General features: G+C 42.8%; 1 protein-coding gene across 3 annotated transcripts in view; it reads left to right on the top strand.

Moving 5' to 3' along the window:
- Window positions 1–500: 500 nt before the first annotated feature.
- The window catches only part of LOC120055014 (receptor-type tyrosine-protein phosphatase F-like), a 334,640-nt gene continuing 308,299 nt past the window's right edge, over window positions 501–26,841 (top strand). For 2 of the 3 annotated variants that reach the window (XM_039002851.1, XM_039002849.1), the window contains exon 1: window positions 501–977. The gene's annotated coding sequence lies outside the window, so the exon portion shown is untranslated. The remainder of the gene's footprint in view (window positions 978–26,841) is intronic. The other variant, XM_039002850.1, reaches the window with a different exon arrangement.

The following is a 26,841-nucleotide window of genomic DNA, read 5'->3' as shown; positions in this document are numbered from 1 at the left end:
CATTTCAATGAAATGACGCTGATCCAACGTGGAATAGACGTTGAATTGACGTCTGTGACCAGTGGGACACTTCTTCTTGAACGGTCTTTAGCTTTATAATAGCTATTCTATTCGTTCAGACAGGTTGAGTTTCAACTGAAAATTAATGCTGTGTTCCTTTTAAACTCTTTCACCTCACAAACCGGATTAGCAGTACAGCTGGTTAGAGAGAGTCAGTATTCATGTTTTCAAACAAATAATGACTCCTCCATAGTCAGCAACACAATCTAACCTGAATCCCCTTCCCCACCCCCAACTCTCTGTCTGTCTCTTCTTCCCTTTTGTTCTGGCGCCAGGTGAAGTAGGAGAGAGGGGGAAGGTCTGGCTCTACCTGTGTAGAATAAAACTTGTCAACAAACCCTCCAATTGGCCAAGGCCCCTACAACCCATCCCCCAAAATGCTGTCTGAAACTCAACACCTGTGACATCATACTAGGGCATTGGCTGTGGCTGGGCTGGCCTGTTCAGAGCTCAGTGGGTATTCAGTTGAGAGTGTCTCAGGAGACATCGAGCTCCAGTGACCCCAGCAAGACTCCCAGGATTCAGTGGAATCTCTACGGACGGTGGCCAGTTCACACAGCACAGCAAGGAGACCAGGCAGCGGCAGGCAGTTAGAGAAGCTCCAGCCAGAGGAGTTAGACTAGAGAGCAGTTCATGTGAAGTGCTGCAACCTTCCTTCTTTCCCTGCTTCTTTGCCTCCACCTGTAGCGGCTAGCCCCAACCACCCGGGCTATTTCGCACGCTCTCTCTCTCTCTCTCTCTCTGGGACTGCAGACTGATTGAGGTTTTATGCTAAAGGACTAAAGGATTTTGAGTGGAATCTTTTTGTATTTTTTAGGAATAACAGCAGCTTCGGCTTTATATCACGAGTTTTAAAGACTATAATTTTCCTGGTGAGTTTCTTTCACTGTGTATTTTTCAGTTGGACCTTGAAATGGGTAAGTGTGTCTCTTCACTGTGCTTCGCTTTGTTGTTCAGAAAATAGATTTTATATAGAAGAAGTGGTCACATGTAAATAATACTATAGAAAGTTGGTCTTCTGTATAAAATTTGTATTTGCTGTACAGAGGTTAATTTAGATGAATTTGATATTTTGTGGTTAAAGCGATTCTCATAGTTTTCTAGGTGTTACATTATCTAGAGCCAGATTTGTCTTGTTTGAATGGAAAATTCCAACCTCAATTGTTTCCGTCTATTAACAAAGTACCCCCACCTGTTCAAAGTAAACACACACACAAAGCAATCACAGAATGTTGACTAGAAGCCTATCGCCTCTCATAGTTGTTTTTGCCCTGTGAGTCGCCAAGTTGACAGTTTGTGTGTGACTGTGAGCATGTAGAGGCTGGGGGCCTGTGTGTGTTCTCCACGAGGTCCCCGTCTCCCACCGTAATCTCAGTATACTTCACCCAAGGCCAGTATCTATATTTTGCCTGTAGTTTTTTATGTAACAACCTCAGTTTTAGAAAATAAGCTGTATTTGTTAACCAAGTGAGCGTTATTGCAGTAGTAAAGTGAAGAATCTGTAGTAAAGCTTCATATTGTGCCTGGATGAACATTCTCAAGATAATAAATCAAGCCATAATTTTCTTTAATGTTCAGCATGAAAATAATCAACTGTAAGTGGCTTAATTAATCAATATTTTTTTTTGTAAATGGTTGTGGGTCGTTCCACGAAATCCCGAAATGAGTGCCTTTTCCGTTCCTGTGTTATTTTAAGTAGATATTGTGCAGCAATTCTCAATTTTAAAAGCCTGTTATATTAAATTACGTGCCCTTTAATCTAGACCACATGAAAATGTCAATAAATCTGTTTTTTTATATGATTAAAGACTTGCTGAAGTGCCAAAATTTTGCATTTTGTCATATCCCTCTATGCATCCATTGTGACTTCTAGGAAGATTTTAACCCACTTAACCCCAACGTTTCTCCAAGTTACCACAGTCATTGTAAAGCCCTAGTGATGTTCTTGCTCTGACATAGTCATTTCTGAAGATTATTTCTGATTAGTGATTTATTTTAAGGTAAAAAAACAACAGCCTGTCCCTCATCTTAAGGTCAACCCTGTTACGTGAACTGAACTGTCATTTTAATATGGTGAAACTATTCCTTTTAAAATATTATTATTTTATAAAGAAACATTCACCATCTAGAAGTTAATGGTAGTGTAAAAGCAGGTGAGCTGGTTCTACTCTTTTTGGCCATTTTCTGGTGTTTTGTGGTGAAAAACCGAGCGGGCAAGTATAACAAGTCAACCCTGTTACACATAGACAGGCTAGAAATGTTTCAACAATTTCTATTCATTTGTGACGCTTATATTCAATTGCCCCTCCCTGTTGCACACAACAAGCTTCCATTCCCCCTGTCACAAGGGGATTCATGGCTGACTGAAATTAAATCGTCAACCATGTTACGGTCAACCATGTTACTTTATTTGAAACTTACTATAGTCTTTTTTTTACCTGTTGAGATGGGAGAACTCATTTTTTTATTAAGTTTGAACATGTTCTCTTTATGACAGAATGTTTACATTTGGTGAAAAAAATACAAAATAGTCATGAAGTTACAGTACTCAAAAGGTAGCCAATTGGTGGAATGACCCTTGTAGTAAAATAAAAGATAATATGAATTTTGCTTTGAAAGAACAAAAACAAGCAGTTCTTTCCAAGTATGAATTTCCTCCTTATCTCACGAACCCTTCCTTCTTTCATAGTTAGTGCCATAGCCGCGGGAATATGTTTGGGGATGTTTTTTGTTGCGCTACAGAAGGCTATTCGGTCCGCTAATACAGGACTAATAAAGGCCCAGTGACCTGTAAGAAAATATATATATATTGAAACTTTTTTGTGATTTTTTATTTTATTCAGATTTGTTTTCTGCAGCACCCTCAGCACCCCTACTTCCTGCGGCTATGGATAGTGCACTACATCAGAGATAACGTGTCTTTTGGTGAGCATGTACTTAAACCTGCTCACCTAAACAAGCTGTCTGTCTTGCTTTGTTCACCAGAGAGCTAGGAGCCTCTCAAGGGAGTGATTACATTTCAGCAGCTAGGCTTATGGTTATGTCCCAAAAGGTACCCTATTCCCTATGTAGTGCACTTCTTTTGACCAGGGCCCATAGGAAATAGGGTGCCATTTGGGGTACAACCTACGTCTTTCAACCAGACTATTGTCAGCAGGCTAATCCCACAGTCCCTCTCTACTGTCGGTTAGTCATTCATTTACACAGTCACCATTTACCTCTTGGTGGCCTACATGTTGCTACACCTCGCTCCTATTCATAATGACACTGTGTGTGTGTGTGCATGTGTGTGTGTGTGTATATGTTTGTGTATGTGTGTGTGTGAAAGTAGCAACAAGAAAGGAAAAGAGACAACAAAGCAGGTGGCCCCTAGCTAACAGAGAAAAGAGGAAAAATCCCTCAATAAAAAAAAGATTCCAGACAGGCAGTGGAAAACTCTAACCTGCTACTCTCTCTCTCTCTCTCTCTCTCTCTCTCTCTCTCTCTCCCTCTCTATCTCTCTCTCTCTCTCTCTCTTTCTCTCTCAATTAAATTCAAAGGGCTTTATTGGCATGGGAAACAAATGTTGAAATAGATCATAAACAAAAGTGTAATAATCAATAAAGAATTAACAGTAAACATTACACTCACAAGTTTCAAAGGAATATACACATTTCAAATGTCATATTATGTTTATGTACAGTGTTCTAATGATGTGCAAATATGGTTGTATTTACAATGTTCTTCCCTGGTTGCCCTTTTCTTGTAGCAACAGGTCACAAATCTTGCTGCGCTCTCTCTTTCTCTCTTTCTCTCTTTCTCTCTTTCTCTCTCTCTCTGTCTGTTTTTCTCACTCTCTCACTGTCTCTCTTTCTGTCTTTCTCTCTCTCTTTCTCTCTCTCTCTCTAACCCCTTTCTCCCCCTATACCAGCGGCTCAGACCTTTCTGCCCCAGAATGACCAGCTAAGATTGGGGCTATTGTTAGGGGTCTTCACCTTATCACTTTCTCCCTCCCCACCCATATGGTCCTATGACCTCTGCATTCTGCTCTTTATGAATTGCTGCAGGGTGGATTATTCAGGGCAGTAGCCTAGTCTTTCACTGCCCCCACCTTCTCTAGTCACGTCTCCTGAGGTCCTGTGTGCCTCCTAAATGGCACCCTATTCTCTATATAGTGTACTACTTTTGACCAGAGCCCTATGCACCCTTAACAGCGGCGGTGAGAGGAGACTATATGGGCCCTGGTCAAAAGCAGTGCACTATGTAGGGAATAGGGTTCCATTTGGGATGCAGACCATGAACCCCCCCCCCCCCCCCCCCCCCCCACAGCCCCCCATCTGCCTCTCTCGTCCACCCTGGCCCCCAGTCCGGCGCCATACAGCAGGAATTTGAGAGCAGGCTTTGCTGTGCTCACGGCAGGTTAATTGCATTTCAGATTCCTCCACTAATGGAGCTAATCCCGTCTTTGTGTAGTCTTCAGCTCCGGATCTGGGCTGTGTGTTTGCTGTGTCATTGTATTGTAGCAGGTATTCATTGATTATTGTTGAGGCTTTGGAGGCTATGTTCTCGTTCTAGTCTTGTTGTGTTTGGTGTGTGTAGTCCTCCACAGGGTTGTTAGTGAGTGCAATCACACAAAGAGAGACACTTATGACTTGCACACAAAAATATTTATACACACACACACATATTTTAGTGTTTTGTTCTTGTTCCATGTTTTGTTTGGTGGATGTTTTCCTTCACAGGGGTTAGTAGGTGTGGCTCAGTTGATAGAGCATGATGCTTGTAATGCCAGTGTCTTGGGTTCGATTCCCATGGGTGACCAGTATGAAAATGTACTGTAAGTGAAAGACACTTGTGACTTACACAGATACATAAGTAAGGACACACACACATAGTTTGTAGCCTGGGGTTTAAGTCTAGCATTTCACCACATTTGAATGTGGATCAAACACATTTCTCTGTAACACTAGTAATTTGGTTTTCTTATGAAGGCAGTCTTTCTGTTTGTTTCTCTGCTCTTTGAAGTTTGGATTCAAAGTCCTGTCCCGCCTTAGAAGCAGAGTTCAAAATATATGAATTTAATCACTGTTGGATTTTCTAGCTTCAGTTATTTAGGGCGTCATTCATGGATAGTGCTGCGTCCCAAATGGCATCCTATTCCCTATTATAGTGCACTACTTTTGTAATATTTTTTGTGTGTGCTTCAAAAGTAGTGCACTATGTAGAGCATGGGGTGGCATTTGGGACGCATTTGACTCCTTCTCAGTCAACTTCAACTCTGTGTGTGGCCAAACGTGTGTGTGCTATGTGAAACATAGAATTTTCACCCGATGCCATTTTGAAAAAGTTGCTCTATTGCTCTTGTCTTGTCTGAAATGACAGCCCCCATCTGGCAGTTGGACACACCAATTAGTGATGATCCGTCTCATGCTTGTCAATGTATGGTCTATCTATGTTATTTTTATGGTCTATCTTTTATAAACTAGTGTTCGTTCCTATTCTAAACCACAAAGGAACCCGTTAGTTTACCTGTAAGGTAGTGAACCCGTGTGGCTATAGAGTGCCTACAGGAGCAGATGCTCGTTTGTGGTTGAGGCTCTCTGAACTCGCTCAACTCAACTCGCCTAAAGGAAAAATGGTTTTATCTCCCACGTCTTGACACTAATATTGATATGGAGGTTAGTATCAGTGTATCAGGGAGCCTCTCCATCATGTCTCCCCTCTACTTCATTTCCTCTTCAAGTCTGTTGGCTACTGGGGATTCTCTCCATCAAGTCTCCCCTCTACTTCATTTTCTCTTCAAGTCTGTTGCCCACCTCAGCAACAGGAGAGACCTTGAAGTATCTTTGAAGTGTTGAAATGAAAGGTGACGTGACGGCTCAACCTGTGGGTCGACACACAGTCCGCAACGTAGCCTGAATATACTGTGTCTAGTCTGGCTCTACCGGTTCACTGCCCTAACTGGACATCTGTAAGCCCTGGCTATGTCCCAAATGGCACCCTTTCCTCTATATAGTGCACTGCTTTTGACCAGAGGGCTAGTGCACTACAAAGGGACTAGGATGCCATTTGGCATGCATACTAGGCTCCATCCAGAGAGAGGAGGAGGAGTCTTGTCCAGACATGCCCTGTGAATGCAGAGAGAGAAGGCTGTGATGACAGGATTTGTGTCCTGAGAGAAGACAGACATTCGGCATGCTCCATGTTCACTTCACAAGCCTTGGCAGATGGCAAGCGTGACAATAAGCTACTGTATGGGGGAAGGGGATGGATTCCATGTATGATTCATGTGTCCTGAAAATCTTCTCTGACTTTTCTCACAGTTGATCAAATGATACATGTAGGCAAAGCATTTTAGTCTATTTAGGCTTTATTTGACTATTATTGATAGCTAGCTAGCTACATTGAAGCAGAGCAGAATCATGTATTTATTGATGATAGCTATAACCAGGAGAGGATTGTGTTAATATAATGCATATAGAATGCAAATATAATGCTGATCCTGGCGCCAATGGACACGTTGAGTGACAGAGTGCCACGGCTGAGCCACAGGCTGAGAGGGACCTGCCTCTGTAATGTGACACGTCTCCTGGAGTGAGTCCGTGAGAGAATGTGTCACCCAGGCTGTGTGTATGTCCATGCGTGTGTGTGCTGTGACCCTTCACGTCTCCCCGATAAGTCCCTGCTATGCCCAACCACAGCCTGAAAGACAAGGGGAATTAGCAGAGTTTGTATTTAACAGTGTTTATTAACCTAGTCAAGTGTCCAGCTGTCGTTGAAGGATATGTCACCTAAAAGGCCATGTTGCCTGGCCCATGGAACTAACAGCTGGCCAATCAAGGACCTAGATATGGGATTGTCACTTGTTAAATCCACTTCAATCAGTGTAGATAAAGGGGAGGAGTCAGGTAAAAGATGGATTGTGAATGTGTGCCATTCAGAGGGTGAACTGGCAAGACAAAAGATTTAAGTGCCTTTGAACGGGGTACGGTAGTAGCTGCCAGACGCACCGGTTTGAGTGTGTCAAGAACTGCAACGCTGCTGGGTTTTTCATGCTCAAAAGTTGCCCATGTGTATCAAGAATGGTGCCCCACCCGAAGGACATCCAACCAACTTGACACAACTGTGGGAAGCATTGGAGTCAACATGGTCCAGCATCCCTGTGGAATGCCTTTGAGACCTTGTAGAGTCCATGCCCCGACGAATTGAGGCTGTTCTGATGGCAAAAAGGGGTTTCATTCAATATTACGAAGGTTTTTCTAATGTTAGTACATTCAGTGTACACCTTACCAGGTGTAAATATAAGGCTTGTCACCTTAGCATAGGGGACAGATTAGGATGTGACACATGAAAGGAAAAACCTTTGTTAGCGATTACAACATTGCCATAGAGGACAGAATCATATTTGATTTCAACACTTGGTGTGAAACTAAATTGGAATAGATTCCATGTTATCTCATTTCCACATGTACTGCACATTAGAGACATAGCTTTACATGCACACACCAGAAACATACTACTCCAATCTGTGCTTGTTTCCCAGTACAAACCTGTTTTCACATAAAGTAGTCATATGTCACAACACACACTAGCAACTCTGTCTAAACAATATGTGCATTGTGTTTCCTTAGTCACCCATCTAATGCTGACAGACTGTTGCCTTATGTAAATCAGCCTTGGAACAGAAGCCTTTAAAGTCTCTCTTTGCGCTGTGTGTGATGTGGTCCTCCTAGTCACTGCTGGGCCCTGCGTTTCTATCCCAGCCTTCCTGCACAGCGCTACACTGCAGGTTAAAACCCAGCTCTCTCGTTGGAGTGGCTCGCCACTGTGACGCTAGTCCTGCTCAACCCTGGTACATTATAATTGCTTCTCTTTTGTTATCAGGCCACATGATCTGGCTACAACGCTGTTTGTGTTTAATGAGTAACAGAAATATAATGTAACACACTGATTTATTTGGCCCCAACACAACATTGATTTTCCTTGATTTGGTCCCAGTCCTCGCTGTGCTGCTCTGTAGCTCCACATGGCCTTGTTGACTCTGGAGTGTACATCCCAAATGGCCGCCTATTATCTACATAGGGCACTACTTTTGACCAGAGCCCTTTGGGCTATGTAGGGAATAGGGTTTCATTTGGGACACCTCCATGGCCTGAGGTTAAAGGGTTTCTTTTGCTGGGTTCTGTGTTTTAACAGGACAGAGACAGAACAGACTACTAGGTTGCATCTAGCTTTTTCTGATGTCATTGTAATAACACCGTTTCAGTCCATTCTTCACAATCAACCGACTGGATTACGGTTCCTAAAAAAACATTGGATTCTGGTTTCTTTGATTTGATTATGTTTTTGGTTTAAAAAAATATATTTTAAAATCCCAGAAGATAACACATCACTTATTTCAAACTGGTCCTCAAATTCACTTCTTCCTAATTCAGATATCCAGAATTACAATAACAAGAACGAGTGCAGAATGTCTACTCTATTTTCATTAAGAACTTGAATGCATCCAAATTCTACTTCTTGTGTTTTGCTAGGGTTTCATTTCTACTTTATCTCATTGTGTAGCTGCAAAACTCATATTTGGGGGGGGGTTGTGTTGATCTAAATTTGACTTAATTTCAGAGCCTGAGAGCAATGTAAGTGCTTGGAATAAATTAGTCAGAAAGGGCTCATTATTCACAATAATGTATTAGAACGTCATGATGTCAGACCTGTAGAATTAATCTAGTGATTGATATGATTGGTGATTGATTACTACAGCCGCTAATAGTGTTCCGTTAATGTATCAATGCTTTCTGAAGGGCACTTCCTGTTTCTGTGCTCCAGCAGTCAGCTGATTGGCTGACAACTAGTGTTCTAGGTTTTGTCCTAAATGACACTCCATTCCCTATATTCCCTTTGGTCGAAAGTAGTGCACTATGTAGGGAATAGCGTGCCATTTGGGACTACCCAGCCGCCTCTGCGGCATTTGTAACCCAAAAGACTATAAACCTGTCCAACGGCTTGTGTCTGTCCGTCTCCCTGAGCTGGTGAGCGGTTCCGCTGCCAATCACCCGTCAACGTACATGTGTTCAGCAGCCTTTACCAATCCCCTGTCTGATATGGTTGTTTAATTGAAGGCACTTCAGAGTTAGACATTTTCAATGTTGTAGCTATGCACTTCATAGGAAGAAGAAACATATGGAAGGGAGTGCTATATGTCTCAAATGTATGTTTATTTCTTTTCCCTTTTGTACTTTAACTGTTTGCACATCTTTACAACACTGTATATAGACATGATATGACATTTGAAATGTCTCTATTCCTTTGGAACTTTTGTGAGTGTAATGTATACTGTTCATTTTTTATTGATTATTTCACTTTTGTTTATTATCTATTTCACTTGCTTTAACAATGTAACATGTTTCCCATGCCAATAAAGCCCTTTGAATTGAATTGATAGAAAGATAAAGGGTAGTGTGGGAGAGAGAGATGGAGAGATAGAGAAATAGAGGACATTATGATGGCGGACGGTACTGTAGGTAGAAACCTAACATGTGTCTGAAGAAGCACAATGTTTTGTACACTATGTAGGTAACTGATAGTCTGGGAGTGTGTAAATCCTGTCTGGGCAGCATTGATAGAGGGCCAGAGGGAGAGCTATGAAAGAGAGAGAGAGTGTATGTGAAAGAAAGGAGAGATGAGAATGGTTGAGCTGTCCTCCAGGGAATACAGGGCTCTGTTAGAGCAACATCGCTCTCATAACCCCTGTCCCATAAACTGATGTCACTGGCATAAAAACCCTGTTACTTCTGAATTCCTTTTCTTCATCATTTATCAATTATGTTTTGGGTTAAGTGAATGGTGAATTTAAGCTCTGGTGAATGCAGCAGAAGAAGCAGACTTGATTCTCCTAATTCAGCTACAAGCATAGAGTACTGCTCAGAGCCTCAGAGAGTGCTGGCCCACATCATCGTTGATGCATTTTTCAATGGCTTCACCAACTCTGAACTGCTCTTATCTCTCTGGACTTTGGAGCAGCATACAGAAAAGGCAATCTGAGACCTAATAAACCAAAGCTCTTAACAGGAAACTAAGGCTGGACTTGCAAAGAGGATGGCAGGAACTCTCCCTCTCTTCTCTCTCTCCTTCCTCTCTCTCTCTCCATCTCTCTCCTCCCTCTCCCTCTCCCTCTCTTCTCTCTCTCCTCCCTCTCTCTCTCTCCATCTCTCTCCTCCCTCTCTCTCTCTCTCTCTCTATTCTCACTCTTGGTTAATTCTCCCTTACACTGTGTAGCTGCATGGGTTTGTTGCTTTCCTGAGTAAAATCACATCTGCATCGAGTTTGCTTTAATGATTTCCTAAAATAGGTACATCTCAAAACAATGTACTCATAGTATGTGCATTAGGACCAATTCCTCTGCTTGAATTGCAATAGGCCCGTTTGTTTGATTTGCTCATGATGAGGACCTCTACATTGTTATTGAGAAACCTTTCCACCGTGGCCTAAAGTACCAGGATGTTGTAGCTTGTGATTATAATAGAGGCTCTTCAATGACATTGAGCTGCTTATTGCTGTGTTGTCAATGGAGACATTTTAATAGAAACGATCTTGAGGGTCCTCTCCTCTCTGTAATTATTCAAGAGTTCCAAACATCAGACATCATATAGGATATTGTATCTGCAGTAGAGTTGTGGGGTTCTGTATCCTGCCTGCTTCCCTCTCTGCCTCCCTGCCTGGCTATGTTTAAAGTGTTCTATATCTTCTGCAGAGTGGTGGGGAGATAGGTCTGTATCCTCCCTGCCTGGCTATGTTTAAAGTGTTCTATATCTTCTGCAGTGGTGGGGAGATAGGTCTGTATCCTCCCTTCCTAGCTATGTTTAAAGTGTTCTATATCTTCTGCAGAGTGGTGGGGAGATAGGTCTGTATCCTCCCTGCCTGGCTATGTTTAAAGTGTTCTATATCTTCTGCAGAGTGGTGGGGAGATAGGTCTGTATCCTCCCTGCCTCCCTGCCAGGCAGTCAGGTCGGCTGAGTTAAGATTGCTGGTTCTCCTGGCTTTGTCTAACTATCACAACTGCTGCTGCTTCCCTCACACAGGCACTGCAGGGACACAGGGAGAGAGAAGTAGCTGACCAGTAGCTGTTCAGGACTGTGTTTATTAACTCCGACCAGGATGTCGGAGTTAATGTGTTTTATGTTCATTTTTATGCTCTAGTGTTATTGTGTTTCCATTAGGAGTGAGACACTAATCATTCAAGACTGTTGCTTTGTGGGAAGGCATTGAAGTTCACAGTTAGCCATTGTTATGAAAATGCCAGCTGAAAAGTATCCAGGGCCTTGCCTTGGCTCCAAGTCAGAACAGGTCCACTGGAGCCATGGCACAGAGAGACACAGGTGCCGGCCCGCGTAGATGGAAGCCTTTTGGGTAAAACACTGAGGTCCCTCTTTTGTCAGGTTCTTCAATTCCTTTTCATATGATCATATATTCTCAGCTTGTCTCTGCTGCCTTCACACTCACATGAATAATTTGTTGCCAGATGACAGCATTGGCTGTGACTATTTGTTTGTTGCCGGCTTTGACACAACATCCTCGGCCCAGTGTCGGGCTGTGAAGAGGCGGCTGCTGGGCCAGTGTCGGGCTGGTGACAGCCCGCCGTCACCACTGGTGCTGGAGACAGAGGGGGCGAGCGGGGTATAAGTTGTTACTCCCCTCTCCGTTTTACTGACAGACCAGACAGACCCCGATCTTGATATGCCACCATCTCCTTCCGATCAAAGTCATGATCTGGGTCTCTGTCTTACTAAGCTGTCTGGGGGCAAAGAGAGTTTGAATCCCAAATGACACCCTATTCTCTGGTCAAAGGTATTGCACTATATAGGGAATAGGGTGCAATTTATAACTGTCACTACCAGCTAGCCAAATCCCTGCCTCTCCCCGCGGTGCCCATTTAGACAGCACGGCTCTCTAAACAAAAGACTGGCAGGTCGACGCGCGGCACACATGCACGCACGCGCACACTCACACACACACTCACACACACACTCACACACACACTCACACACACACTCACACACACACTCACACATACACACACACTCACACACACACTCACACACACACTCACACACACACTCACACACACACTCACACACACACTCACACACACACTCACACACACACTCACACATACACTCACACTCACACACACACTCGCTGTGAGTGCTGTGGCTGCTGTGACTCTCTGTCTCTCTACTGTCTATTTAGAAAGTGGCAGGCTGATATTACTGTCACTGTGTTTTGTGTTGCTGTTAGAATGGAATGGCACTCAAATCTCTTTGTGGGGATTAGTGGCAGGGTTGGGTAGGTTACTTTCTAAATATAATCCTGTCCAAAATTGTAATCAGTAACGTAACTTTTGGATTACCGCAACTCATTAACGTTACTTTTTGATTACTTTCCCCTTAAGAGGCATTAGAAGAAGACAAAAACAATCCATCAAACGTATTTGGTGAGTTAACATAGAGGTCTCTGACTTGTGGTCAGACTCTCACAGGTGGCCACAAACTTAAACTTGTGTCTTTTTTCACTGCTGAATTGAATGTCATTGAGAAAACAGAAAGGTGTCATAATGTATTTTTCCACAAATATCTTTTCTGAATTTAAAGTAATCCAATAAGTTATCTTCTAGTTTTTCAAAAGTATCTGTAATCTGATTACAATATTTTAGCTAGTAACATAACTGATTACTGATTAAATATTAAAAAAACATACAGTATTCGCTAACCATGCAGCTTTTTGTTTTGGCATTGTTTTAATCTGAGATTCGCACGTCTGTCATCTTGATTTCTTGGACACTCTTCATGCAGGAAATTGATCTGTGTCTGTCCTTAATGAATGGGATTGTCAGACACATCTAATGAAGCTGTACCATTATGTGATTAAGCTTCAAGGACAACTGTAAGTGCAGCCTGTCAATATAATTAAATATTACTGTCAGACATCCAATAATCAATCCTGTGACCCGTACCTTTCTAAAGCACACACATTATTGATCGTCATGCCTTAAGACAAGCAGACCGCTGTGTGTCGATGTGTGTGTGTGTGTGTGTGTGTGTGTGTGTGTGTGTGTGTGTGTGTGTGTGTGTGTGTGTGTGTGTGTGTGTGTGTGTGTGTGTGTGTGTGTGTGTGCGGGTTGCGTCCGCTTCTTCTTGAAAGGCTCAGACAGCCAGGAGTCAGGAATATTGGAAAGAAATTACAATATACAGAGATACACATACACATTTTTTACCTCCTTCACATATACCATGTTGTGTTTGGGGCTGCTGTACTGATAAAGGGACAGAGACATAATAATCAGCCAAACACAACATGACAGCCTTTCATTTACAGCTCATTGTTGTCACAATTGGATTTTATATTACCTTCCATTTTGTTTTAACATTATTCATTCACCCAACACTAGAAGTTGAAGTTGCACTAATGCAATTAAAATGAAGCCATTCCCACTGCAGGCCAATTAGTGTAGTCGTGTCACTTTGCAAGCTTTATGATGTTTGTAAGTTTGAGTTGTTAGTGCATAATGGAATCATTTAAAGCAGAATTAGTGCATGATTTCCAATTATCTTGGAGCCTATGCCATTTTATTACATCAGTTAATACTGACCTTATGCAATGTGAGGATAGAGAAGTGTGTGTGTGTGTGTGTGTGTGTGTGTGTGTGTGTGTGTGTGTGTGTGTGTGTGTGTGTGTGTGTGTGTGTGTGTGTGTGTGTGTGTGTGTGTGTGTGTGTGTGTCACATATGTACAGCCTGTCCCAGCTAGTATCCCTAACTCAGCACAACTGCCAAGTATTTACAATGAATGCATAATGAAATGAAAGATGTGTTGCACTCTAGGCAGTCTTTGCCAAACATTAAACATTTCTGCTAATATTGTGTCACAGTGGCTTTTTAGTTGTCACTTGATTTGCAGCAGCTAATAGCATTAGTGTTCAGAGTAAAGCTCCAGCAGATGATTATAAATCTTAGGTTGCGTCTCCAATGGCACCTTATTCCCTACACAGTGCACTACTTTTGGTCAGGGCCCATAGGACGCAGGTCAAATGATGTGCACTGTATATGGACTAGGGTGCCATTTGGGACGTAGACATATTTGTAATTCATGCTATTTCTGGTAGTTCACTTCATTCAGAGAGTGTAAAATACATATATAATTACTCAGCCATCCTGCCTGCTACTATATCAAAATGGAACAGTAGCTAGGTTTCCATCCAATTGGCAACAGATCTTCATGTAACTATTAAAAAATATGCATAAAGAAAATATGTGCATTTTCCCATCAGTGGTGTGTTTCCACCAAACTGACTTGTTGCGGATAAAAGTCAGTGGGTGATGACGTAGTGCACACTAAATATTATTATTCACTTACTTTTGAATGTACTGAATAAAAATCTAAAGTTCAATGTGTTTCCATCGCATTTTCAAGTTTACCGATAGTTTTGTCACAAAAACTATTGCGTTAAATAGCAAATGTGCTACTCTGGTTTTGGCACGTGCTCTGTAGCCAACAGCTCACAGATACAGTGCTAGTAGGCTGTGTGGGTAGGGTGGTCTACATGATTAGATTATTATGGATAACAGTGAGAATATTTTTTTTGTCAAACCACAGTCAAGCATCAATCATCATGTCACCAGAATAAGACCCTTGATATTTATTGGAAAGGAGCATCGTGCTCGTTCACCACCCTGTGAAGTTCATCATAACTTATTTCATCTGTAGCCTAATAAACTGCATGCTTTCCTGAGTCGTAGTGGGAGGACCACACACCATATCATTGTGTGACTCCAAGTTTACTTTGGTATGATGGTTATTATATCAATATTTGCACATAAAGGTGTTTCCACCAACATTTCTCGCATCATTTATTTGACCGACACAAATTATCTGTTGGCATTTATACAATTCTACCGAAACGACCTGTTTCCATCTCAGCTGTCGTGATTTGTTTTATACGCTATGACTTTACTGGCATAAAACTGTGGATGGAAACGTGGTTAGTGTGTAGTGTTTTGGCTGCTGTACTGTAGGGCTGGAAAAGACCTGTTACTCATGACTGCTCATTTATGGGCTTCTTGTACCTGTGCAACCACTTCTTTAGTTGTGAATTGTTAGCACTCACATCCTTCCTAATTTGGTTGGTCAGTATCCTTTAAGTTCTGAACATGCATTTCTCACCCTTGTGTAGTGCTTTGGAAGCCTACCTTTTGCTGCAGCTTGCTCTTTGTACATTTTTCAGGTTATAATCTTTCTCATAATATGACTATCCCTCCAGCTAACCTCATTCTCTCCAATCTTTTCTTTTAATGTGCGACTCTGATCAATTATCCCTCACCCTCCCTCCCCATGTATAGGGGTTATTAGGGTGTACAGAAAAAACATACATTTGAAATGTAAAATATCCTCCAATACATTAGCTCACAGAGAAGCTGCAGCAACCTTAGCATGTAATCAAATACATGGAGGCAACGTCATCTTTCATGCCCATTTTGGGATCACTTTAGAGAAACTCCAACTCCCCTATTGCTCTGCATAAAAGTGTGTACAATTAGAGTTTTCAGTGGATTTAGGGACCTACAGGATGCTCTGAGATTGGAACTCCAAATAAGTTCCAAACAGTGACCAGATGACTTTGACCTGATCACACACATGGAGCTCCATTGAATCACATTAGATTCACAGTCAGGCCTACAGTAGTGTGACAGATAGGCCTACAGTAATGTGACAGTCAGGACTACAGTAGTGTGACAGATAGGCCTACAGTAATGTGACAGTCAGGACTACAGTAGTGTGACAGTCAGGCCTACAGTAGTATGACAGTCAGACCTACAGTAATGTGACAGTCAGGCCTACAGTAATGTGACAGTCAGGCCTACAGTAGTGTGACAGTATGGCCTACAGTAGTGTGACAGTCAGGCCTACAGTAGTGTGACAGTCAGGCCTACAGTAGTGTGACAGTCAGGCCTCCAGTAATGTGACAATCAGGCCTACAGTAGTGTGACAGTCAGGCCTACAGTAGTGTGACAGTCAGGCCTACTGTAGTGTGACAGTCAGGCCTACAGTAGTGTGACAGTCAGGCCTACAGTAATGTGACAGTTAGGCCTACAGTAGTGTGACAGTCAGGCCTACAGTAATGTGACAGTTAGGCCTACAGTAGTGTGACAGTCAGGCCTACAGTAGTGTGACAGTCAGGTCTACAGTAGTGTGACAGTCAGGCCTACAGTAATGTGACAGTTAGGCCTACAGTAGTGTGACAGTCAGGCCAACAGTAGTGTGACAGTCAGGCCTACAGTAGTCTGACAGTTAGGACTACAGTAGTGTGACAGTCAGGCCTACAGTAGTGTGACAGTTAGGACTACAGTAATGTGACAATCAGGCCTACAGTAGTGTGACAGTCAGGCCTACAGTAGTGTGACAGTCAGGCCTACAGTAGTATGACAGTCAGGCCTACAGTAATGTGACAGTCAGGCCTACAGTAATGTGACAATCAGGCCTACAGTAGTGTGACAGTATGGCCTACAGTAGTGTGACAGTCAGGCCTACAGTAGTGTGACAGTCAGGCCTACAGTAGTGTGACAGTCAGGCCTCCAGTAATGTGACAATCAGGCCTACAGTAGTGTGACAGTCACACCTACAGTAGTATGACAGTCAGGCCTCCAGTAATGTGACAATCAAGCCTACAGTAGTGTGACAGTCACGCCTACAATAGTGTGACAGTCAGGCCTACTGTAGTGTGACAGTCAGGCCTACAGTAGTGTGACAGTCAGGCCTACAGTAATGTGACAGTTAGGCCTACAGTAGTGTGGCAGTCAGGCCTACAGTAATGTGACAGTCAGGCCTACAGTAGTGTGACAGTCAGGCCTACAGTAGTGTGACAGTCAGGCCTGCAGTAGTGTGACAGTCAGGCCTACAGTAGTCTGACAGTCAGGCCTACAGTAGTGTGACAGTCAGGCCTACAGTAGAGTGACAGTCAGGCCTACAGTAGTGTGACAGTCAGGCCTACAGTATACAGTAGTGTGACAATCAGGCCTACAGTAGTGTGACAATCAATCCTACGTTAGTGTGACAGTTAGGCCTACAGTAGTGTGACAGTTAGGCCTACAGTAGTGTGACAGTCAGGCCTACAGTAGTGTAACAGTCAGGCCTACAGTTGTCTGACAGTCAGGCCAACAGTAGTGTGACAGTCAGGCCTACAGTAGTCTGACAGTTAGGCCTACAGTAGTGTGACAGTCAGGCCTACAGTAATGTGACAGTTAGGCATACGGTAATGTGACAGTCAGGCCTACAGTAATGTGACAGTTAGGCCTACAGTAATGTGACAGTATGGCCTACAGTAGTGTGACAGTCAGGCCTACAGTAGTGTGACAGTCAGGCCTACAGTAGTGTGACAGTCAAGCCTACAGTAGTGTGACAATCAGGCCTACAGTAGTGTCACAGTCAGGCCTACAGTAGTGACAGTCAGGCCTACAGTAGTTTGACAGTCAGGCCTACAGTAGAGTGACAGTCTGGCCTACAGTAGTGTGACAATCAGGCCTACAGTAATGTGACAGTCAGGCCTACAGTAATGTGACAGTTAGGCCTACAGTAATGTGACAGTCAGGGTACAATAGAGTGACAGTCAGGCCTACAGTAGTGTGACAGTCAGGCCTACAGTAGTGTGACAGTCAGGTCTACAGTAGAGTTACAGTCAGGCCTACAGTAATGTGACAGTCAGGCCTACAGTAGGGTGACAGTCAGGCCTACGGTAATGTGACAGTCAGGCCTACAGTAGAGTGACAGTCAGGCCTACAGTAATGTGACAGTCAGGCCTACAGTAGTGTGACAGTCAGGCCTACAGTAGTGTGACTGCTAGTGGATCTATTACTTCAAAAGACCACAAAGTCTGGCCCTAGTATATGCAGACTTGTCTCCCTCCCCACTTTGCCAGTTCAAAGTCCATCCCAGCCCTGGTTGGTTGACCTCAAGAGGTAGCTTAGTATGCCGGCCCTATCCCCTCCTCTGTCTATCTGTCCTGTGTCCACAGTCCTAGTCCCAGTTTATTAAGACTGGGACGGTGTGAGAGCGATCAGAGGGTATTCTTAAGGCAGGTATTGATCCACTTTGGCACTGCTCAGCTGGACAGCGTGAGAGGAAGAGATCAAATGGCCATCAAATGGCTGTGACACCCGTCACAAGGAGACCAGCCAGTGCACCCAGGACACGGACCCAGGCTACAGCCCAAACAGCACCCTATTCTTTAATAGTGCATTACTTTTGACCAGAGCCCCATGTAAGAAAAAGGGTGCTGTTTGGGTCATAGACTCTGGAGGCACATAGTGTATCCTAGAATCACCTGTTAATGAATCCCCTCTGAGCCTCTATCTTTCCCTCCCTTCAACACTCTCTCCCTCTCTGTGACTGTCTGTCCCTCTCTCTCCCTCCCTCCCTCCCTCTTTCCTCCTCCCTGCTTCGCCCTTATTAGTGTAATCGCACCATTAACTTGTGTGAGATACTTTGCACTGGGGGCAAAGGTATTTCAGAAATCTTTTATGACCGCTGAAGCTCGTTTTCAGTCTGTGTCGGCTCGGCAGTGCAGTGTGTTGTGATAGCATGTCCTCCGAGGCTCGTCTGTTCACTCCCATAATACCTGGAGGTAACTCAGGGGTCTGCTCTTCACAGCTGTGTCCCAAATGGCACTCTATTCCCTATTGGTTCTGGCCAAAAGTAGTGCACTGTTAAGGAATAGGGGGCCATTCGGGACGCATTTCAGAGTCTCTCTCTGCTCTAGTAATTAGCCACTGTGGTGTAGAGAAGAAGTGCTTAACTGGGCCTGATTCCTACTGGTCCCAATGGACTCGTAAGGCTCATAATCCAGCCAGCTCGACAGCCACAGTCACACCACAGTGGCTCCAGCTCCCTGCTCCACACTTCACTAAAAGTCAACTTCTTTATCCTCACACTTTATCTGTGGCGTTAAAAGCTGTGGTAACGAGGCTTAGTTTGTGTCCCAAAAGGCACCATATTCCCTATATAGTGCACTACATTTGACCAGTGCCCTATGGACTCCTTAGGGTGCCATTTGGGACGCTACCTTAGCCTTTTATTGAAACCATGGTGAATAGTGTTTGCTCATGTGGTTTTTCAATATGCTAGTTTAAAATGTTTTTTTTATCAGTTTACAAAATTCATTGATTCAAGTCACTAAACTTTCTACATCTCAGATCTCTTGCGCCCTAGAGTCAAATGTTTTATGATTTAAACATTTTGCAACCAAAGTGTTTCAGCTACTTTTATTAACAGTAAAAGGGATATGATTTTATCTGTCAGGTGTATCATCATGAATATGTTTCCCAGGCCTCCATGGTGCTATTGATCCTTCAGGCAATAGTAAAGTCTTAGCTCTGTTTCTGTTTCACATTCTAATGTGAAAACACAGATTCATTTGGGGTGTTATTATGCAGTGATACTGTTAAATTATGTATGCAATGTGCAGAGCTGTAGCTAATTGTTTCAATGTTTTTGTAAGGAGTGAAAACAAGGTTAAACACATATCCAAAACCATTTTTCTTTCTGGATAAAAATGGGGCTTATGTGATTGGCGTGGGTGTGGCCAAGGGTTTGGCCAATGGTGCGGTTGCTGACCGAAAATGTTAAAGGCCCTCCTGTTGGCCGCAGTGACAAAAATGTTGCTGTTTTAAAGCTAATTTCCTGCAATTCTACACATTTTGCCATATGGCGCAGATACAATTGTGCAGTTTTTATTATTAAGCTCGGGGCCCTGGGTCTAAACCCCGCCCTGTACACCTGGGTCCTGGACTTCCTGACGGGCCGTCCCCAGTTGGTGAAGGTAGGAAACAACACCGCCACTTTGCTGATCCTCAACACAGGGGCCCCACAAGGGTGCGTGCTCAGCCCCCTCCTGTACTCCCTGTTCACCCATGATTGCGTGGCCACTCACGCCTCCAACTCAGTCATCAAGTTTGCAGACGACACAACAGTAGTAAGCCTGATTACCAACAATGATGAGACAGCCTACAGGGAGGAGGTGAGGGACCTTGCGGAGTTGTGCCAGGAAAATAACCTCTCCCTCAACGTCAACAAAACAAAGGAGCTGATTGTGGACTTCAGGAAACAGCAGAGGGAGCACGCCCCTATCCACAACAACAGGATTACAGTGGAAAAGGTGGAAAGCTTCAAGTTCCTCTGCGTACACAACACTGACAATCTGAAATGGTCCACCCACACAGACAGTGTGGCGCCTCTTCAACCTCAGGAGGCTGAAGAAATTCCGCCTGGCCCCTAAGACCCTCAGAAACTTTTACAGATGCACAATTGAGAGCATCCTGTCAGGCTGTATCACCGCCTGGTACGGCAACTGCACCGCCCGCAACCGCAGGGCTCTGCAGAGGGTGGTGCGGTCTGCCCAACGTATCACAGGTGGCACACTGCCTGCCCTCCAGGACACCTACAGCAAAAAGATAATCTAGGACATCAACCACCTGAGCCATGGCCTGTTCACCCCGCTATCATCCAGAAGGCGAGGTCAGTACAGGTGCATCAAAGCTGGGACCAAGAGACTGAAAAACAGCTTCTATCTCAAGGCCATCAGATGGTTAAATAGCCATCACTAGCCAGGTACCACCCGGTTACTCAACCCTGCACATTAGAGGCTGCTGCCCTACATACATAGACATGGAATCACTGGCCACTTTAATTAGGCAACACTAGTCACTTCAATAATGTTTATATACTGCTTTACTCATATCATATGTATATACTGCTTTCTATTCTACTGTATTTTAGTCAATGCCACTCCGACAATGCTTGTTATAATATTTATATATTCTTTTATTCGTTCCTTGGTGTCCACATCAACAACAAACTAGAATGGTCCAAACACACCAAGACCGTCGTGAATAGGGCACGACAAAGCCTATTCCCCCTCATGAAACTAAAAAGATTTGGCATGCGTCCTGAGATCCTCAGAAAGGTTCTACAGCTGCAACATCGAGAGCATCCTGACTGGTTGCATCACTGCCTGGTACGGCAACTGCTCGGCCTCTGACCGCAAGGCACTACAGAGGGTAGTGTGTACGGCCCAGTACATCACTGGGGCTAAGCTGCCTGCCATCCAGGACCTCTACACCAGGCGGTGTCAGAGGAAGGCCCAAAAATTGTCAAAGACTGTTCTCTCTACTACAGCATGGCAAGCGGTACTGGAGTGCCAAGTCTAGGACAAAAAGGCTTCTCACAACAGTTTTTACCCCCAAGCCGTAAGACTCCTGAACAGGTAATCAAATGGCTTCCAGGACTATTTGCATTGTTTGCCCCAACCCACCCCCAACGCCTCTTTTTACGCTGCTGCTACTCTCTATTTATCATATATGCATAATCACTTTAACCATATCTACATGTACATACTACCTCAATCAGCCTGACTAACCGGTGTCTGTATGTAGCCTCGCTACTTTTATAGCCTCGCTACTGTATATAGCCTGTCTTTTTACTGTTGTTTTATTTCTTTACTTACCTATTGTTCACCTAATACCTTTTTTGCACTATTGGTTAGAGCCTGTCAGTAAGCATTTCACTGTAAGGTCTACCTACACCTGTTGTATTCGGCGCACATGACAAATAAACTTTGATTTGATTTTGCTTTTAGATTTGTGTGTGGTTGTGAATTTGTGTTACCTACTACTACACTTGGTGGAGCTAGGAATACAAGCATTTTGCTACCCCTCAAATAACATCTGCTAAATATGTGTATGTGACCAATAACATTTTTAACATTTTATTTGATGCCATGACAAAAATAACCCTTAACCATCAATTTTGAGATTGTATATTCTCCCTGACTGTCTAGCTTTTATTTAGGTGATTTTTAGTTCTCACAGATGATCTTATTATAAAATATATAGCTCCATTATCTTTTCTACATACTTTATCTGGTTTTAGTCATTTACATTTACACTGAACACGTTTTTCCATCCATTTTTTTTCTTCTACTGTTTGGACAAAGGCAGCCTGAAAAAACACTTAGGTGGCCCACCTAATACTTTTCTATGCAGAAAAAAACCTGCAAAAACACACATCCTAATACAGTAAACCTAGTGTAATGACACAGTAGTACATTAAACCTAGTGTAATGACACAGTAGTACATTAAGCCTAGTGTAATGACACAGTAGTACATTAAACCTAGTGTAATGACAAAGTAGTACATTAAACCTAGTGTAATGACACAGTAGTACATTAAACCTAGTGTAATGACACAGTAGTACATTAAGCCTAGTGTAATGACACAGTAGTACATTAAACCTAGTGTAATGACACAGTAGTACATTAAACCTAGTGTAATGACACAGTAGTACATTAAGCCTAGTGTAATGACACAGTAGTACATTAAACCTAGTGTAATGACACAGTAGTACATTAAACCTAGTGTAATGACACAGTAGTACATTAAACCTAGTGTAATGACACAGTAGTACATTAAGCCTAGTGTAATGACAGAGTAGTACATTAAACCTAGTGTAATGACACAGTAGTACATTAAGCCTAGTGTAATGACACAGTAGTACATTAAACCTAGTGTAATGACACAGTAGTACATTAAACCTAGTGTAATGACACAGTAGTACATTAAACCTAGTGTAATGACACAGTAGTACATTAAACCTAGTGTAATGACACAGTAGTACATTAAACCTAGTGTAATGACACAGTAGTACATTAAACCTAGTGTAATGACACAGTAGTACATTAAGCCTAGTGTAATGACACAGTAGTACATTAAGCCTAGTGTAATGACACAGTAGTACATTAAGCCTAGTGTAATGACACAGTAGTACATTAAACCTAGTGTAATGACACAGTAGTACATTAAACCTAGTGTAATGACACAGTAGTACATTAAACCTAGTGTAATGACACAGTAGTACATTAAACCTAGTGTAATGACACAGTAGTACATTAAACCTAGTGTAATGACACAGTAGTACATTAAACCTAGTGTAATGACACAGTAGTACATTAAGCCTAGTGTAATGACACAGTAGTACATTAAACCTAGTGTAATGACACAGTAGTACATTAAGCCTAGTGTAATGACACAGTAGTACATTAAGCCTAGTGTAATGACACAGTAGTACATTAAACCTAGTGTAATGACAGAGTAGTACATTAAACCTATTGTAATGACACAGTAGTACATTAAACCTAGTGTAATGACACAGTAGTACATTAAACCTAGTGTAATGACACAGTAGTACATTAAGCCTAGTGTAATGACACAGTAGTACATTAAACCTAGTGTAATGACACAGTAGTACATTAAGCCTAGTGTAATGACACAGTAGTACATTAAACCTAGTGTAATGACACAGTAGTACATTAAGCCTAGTGTAATGACACAGTAGTACATTAAACCTAGTGTAATGACACAGTAGTACATTAAACCTAGTGTAATGACACAGTAGTACATTAAGCCTAGTGTAATGACACAGTAGTACATTAAACCTAGTGTAATGACACAGTAGTACATTAAACCTAGTGTAATGACACAGTAGTACATTAAACCTAGTGTAATGACACAGTAGTACATTAAACCTAGTGTAATGACACAGTAGTACATTAAACCTAGTGTAATGACACAGTAGTACATTAAGCCTAGTGTAATGACAGAGTAGTACATTAAGCCTAGTGTAATGACACAGTAGTACATTAAACCTAGTGTGTAGGGGTGTAGAAATCCCCATCGACTGAGGATGAGGGGTCACCATTTAATTATCTGACCATTATGTGGAAATGACATTGAATATAATAATAAATCACATTTATCAATCTTACTCCAATATTATGTGAATAAATGCAACAAGCCGTGTGCGTCTCTAAATGATCCAGCAAGATAGCGAGCCATATGTATATAGACCAAGTCACCGGTGCTTCCTGCTTTAATTTTTGCTTGTAAGCAGCTATCAGGAGGATAGAGTTATGGTCAGATTTGCCAAACGGAGGGTGAGGGAGAGCTTTGTACGCATCTCTGTGTGAAGTAAAGGGGGTCTAGAATTTTCTTGGCATTTACACACAGACACACACACACACACACACACACTAATGACATGGTTATGTGATTCCTTCTGCCTCGATTAATTTCATTATATAGACCCGAAGCTATATTTTTGCTTTTTCAAAAATGCACTTTTTTCAATGACCACTTTACTATAATTCAATTTGACATGTCAAACTAGCACCATTATGCATTATGAGACTAGATACAAATAGCTAATCCTGGCGACCAATGTTATAGCATTCATTTGAGGCAAGCAGATCAGAAACGTCAAGGTGTAAGCATGTATAGTGTATATAACAACTACCAATAGAACTACTAAATTGAAAGCGTATAGTCAAAGAATTACTCCGTAAAACGAGGAATGTATTTACTTAAACTAATAGAATTTATCAGTCACAAAATAATTAACACTCAAACAATTCATACATGATACATGACAGACTACTCAGAGTAAATGACTATAACTGATAGGCAAAGACTTAACGTGGTTACATGTGTCTTCATTTCAGAATAATGTCCAAGAGAAAACTGTGTAATACACACATGAGCTTGCTAACAAGTTCTCAAAGTCCTTTTAACCAAATTCAAGCAGAAACTCACACCCAACCTGAATTAACATTTCTTTGCACTATAAAAAAAGGCAGGAACACACACCCAGATTCTAATCAACTCAATTTAAATGATAGGATTGCTGTCTCACTCCAGCTTTGAACTATCCAACGAACAAAATAACAGTTTCCCTGTAACAACAAAGACATAGCACTTACAGCACAATAAAACATATCAACATGCATAGCTCTTTTTGAACTCATGAAACAATCCAAACATGACTATTTAATTCGCACAGAAACATTCATTTAGTTTAATCTGTCTTTTCCCTTCCAACGGTGTCCGTGCTCCCAGGGTTCTATGGTAATGTTCCTCCCCAGAGAAAGACACAGATAAGGTGCGTTTGACCCGTATGATAGCCCACAAATGGTCAGCCATCCAAACAATGTCATTAAACGTGATTGAGATCACGCTGGGCCTCAGCGCCTCCAAATCACCAGTATCACCTTCTCTCATTCTTCCACAGCAAGTGTAATGGAGGATAGAAGCTGTAAATGTTTTATAGGACAGCTATGGACCCACCATGTTTCTCACTGTGTGACTGTAGGAGTTTCAGACACTCACGCTCAACCTCTTGAGGGTTGGTCACACACTCATGATCAAGCTGAAGGTCATTCTTGTTGTGCATTACAGAATGGACCGGATGTGAGGGAGACTGCAATTAGGCGTCCGACTCATACTAGTAGGTTAGGGAAAGTGTGTGTGTGCGTTTGCCATGCTGTCGTCCATTCAGATTACGCCTGCGTGTGTCTCTCTCTATAAAACAAAAAGCGACACACGTTCCAGTTAGCCCAGTGTATAAAACACCAGACTGAACCGTGGGAGAAAATACACCTCCCACACCTGCTTAGATTTTTGCAGTGCTAAATGAGGTTTCACTGTAGTAGACAGCCAGTAGACTGTGTAGGAGAACCCATCTAAATGGGGTTTCACTGTAGTAGACAGCCAGTAGACTGTGTAGGAGAACCCATCTAAATGGGGTTTCACTGTAGTAGACAGCCAGTAGACTGTGTAGGAGAACCCAGCTAAATGGGGTTTCACTGTAGTAGACAGCCAGTAGACTGTGTAGGAGAACCCAGCTAAATGGGGTTTCACTGTAGTAGCCAGCCAGTAGACTGTGTAGGAGAACCCAGCTAAATGGGGTTTCACTGTAGTAGACAGCCAGTAGACTGTGTAGGAGAACCCAGCTAAATGGGGTTTTACTGTAGTAGACAGCCAGTAGACTGTGTAGGAGAACCCAGCTAAATGGGGTTTCACTGTAGTAGACAGCCAGTAGACTGTGTAGGAGAACCCAGCTAAATGGGGTTTTACTGTAGTAGACAGCCAGTAGACTGTGTAGGAGAACCCAGCTAAATAGGGTTTCACTGTAGTAGACAGCCAGTAGACTGTGTAGGAGAACCCAGCTAAATGGGGTTTCACTGTAGTAGACAGCCAGTAGACTGTGTAGGAGAACCCAGCTAAATGGGGTTTTACTGTAGTAGACAGCCAGTAGACTGTGTAGGAGAACCCAGCTAAATGGGGTTTTACTGTAGTAGACAGCCAGTAGACTGTGTAGGAGAACCCAGCTAAATGGGGTTTCACTGTAGTAGACAGCCAGTAGACTGTGTAGGAGAACCCAGCTAAATGGGGTTTTACTGTAGTAGACAGCCAGTAGACTGTGTAGGAGAACCCAGCTAAATGGGGTTTTACTGTAGTAGACAGCCAGTAGACTGTGTAGGAGAACCCAGCTAAATGGGGTTTTACTGTAGTAGACAGCCAGTAGACTGTGTAGGAGAACCCAGCTAAATGGGGTTTTACTGTAGTAGACAGCCAGTAGACTGTGTAGGAGAACCCAGCTAAATGGGGTTTTACTGTAGTAGACAGCCAGTAGACTGTGTAGGAGAACCCAGCTAAATGGGGTTTCACTGTAGTAGACAGCCAGTAGACTGTGTAGGAGAACCCAGCTAAATGGGGTTTTACTGTAGTAGACAGCCAGTAGACTGTGTAGGAGAACCCAGCTAAATGGGGTTTCACTGTAGTAGACAGCCAGTAGACTGTGTAGGAGAACCCAGCTAAATGGGGTTTCACTGTAGTAGACAGCCAGTAGACTGTGTAGGAGAACCCAGCT

The sequence above is a fragment of the Salvelinus namaycush genome, chromosome 10 (assembly GCF_016432855.1).
Source record: "Salvelinus namaycush isolate Seneca chromosome 10, SaNama_1.0, whole genome shotgun sequence".
In the NCBI taxonomy this organism is placed as follows: Eukaryota; Metazoa; Chordata; class Actinopteri; order Salmoniformes; family Salmonidae; genus Salvelinus; species Salvelinus namaycush.
Note: the sequence above shows the minus strand (reverse complement) of the source record. Positions and strands in the feature narration are given on the sequence as shown.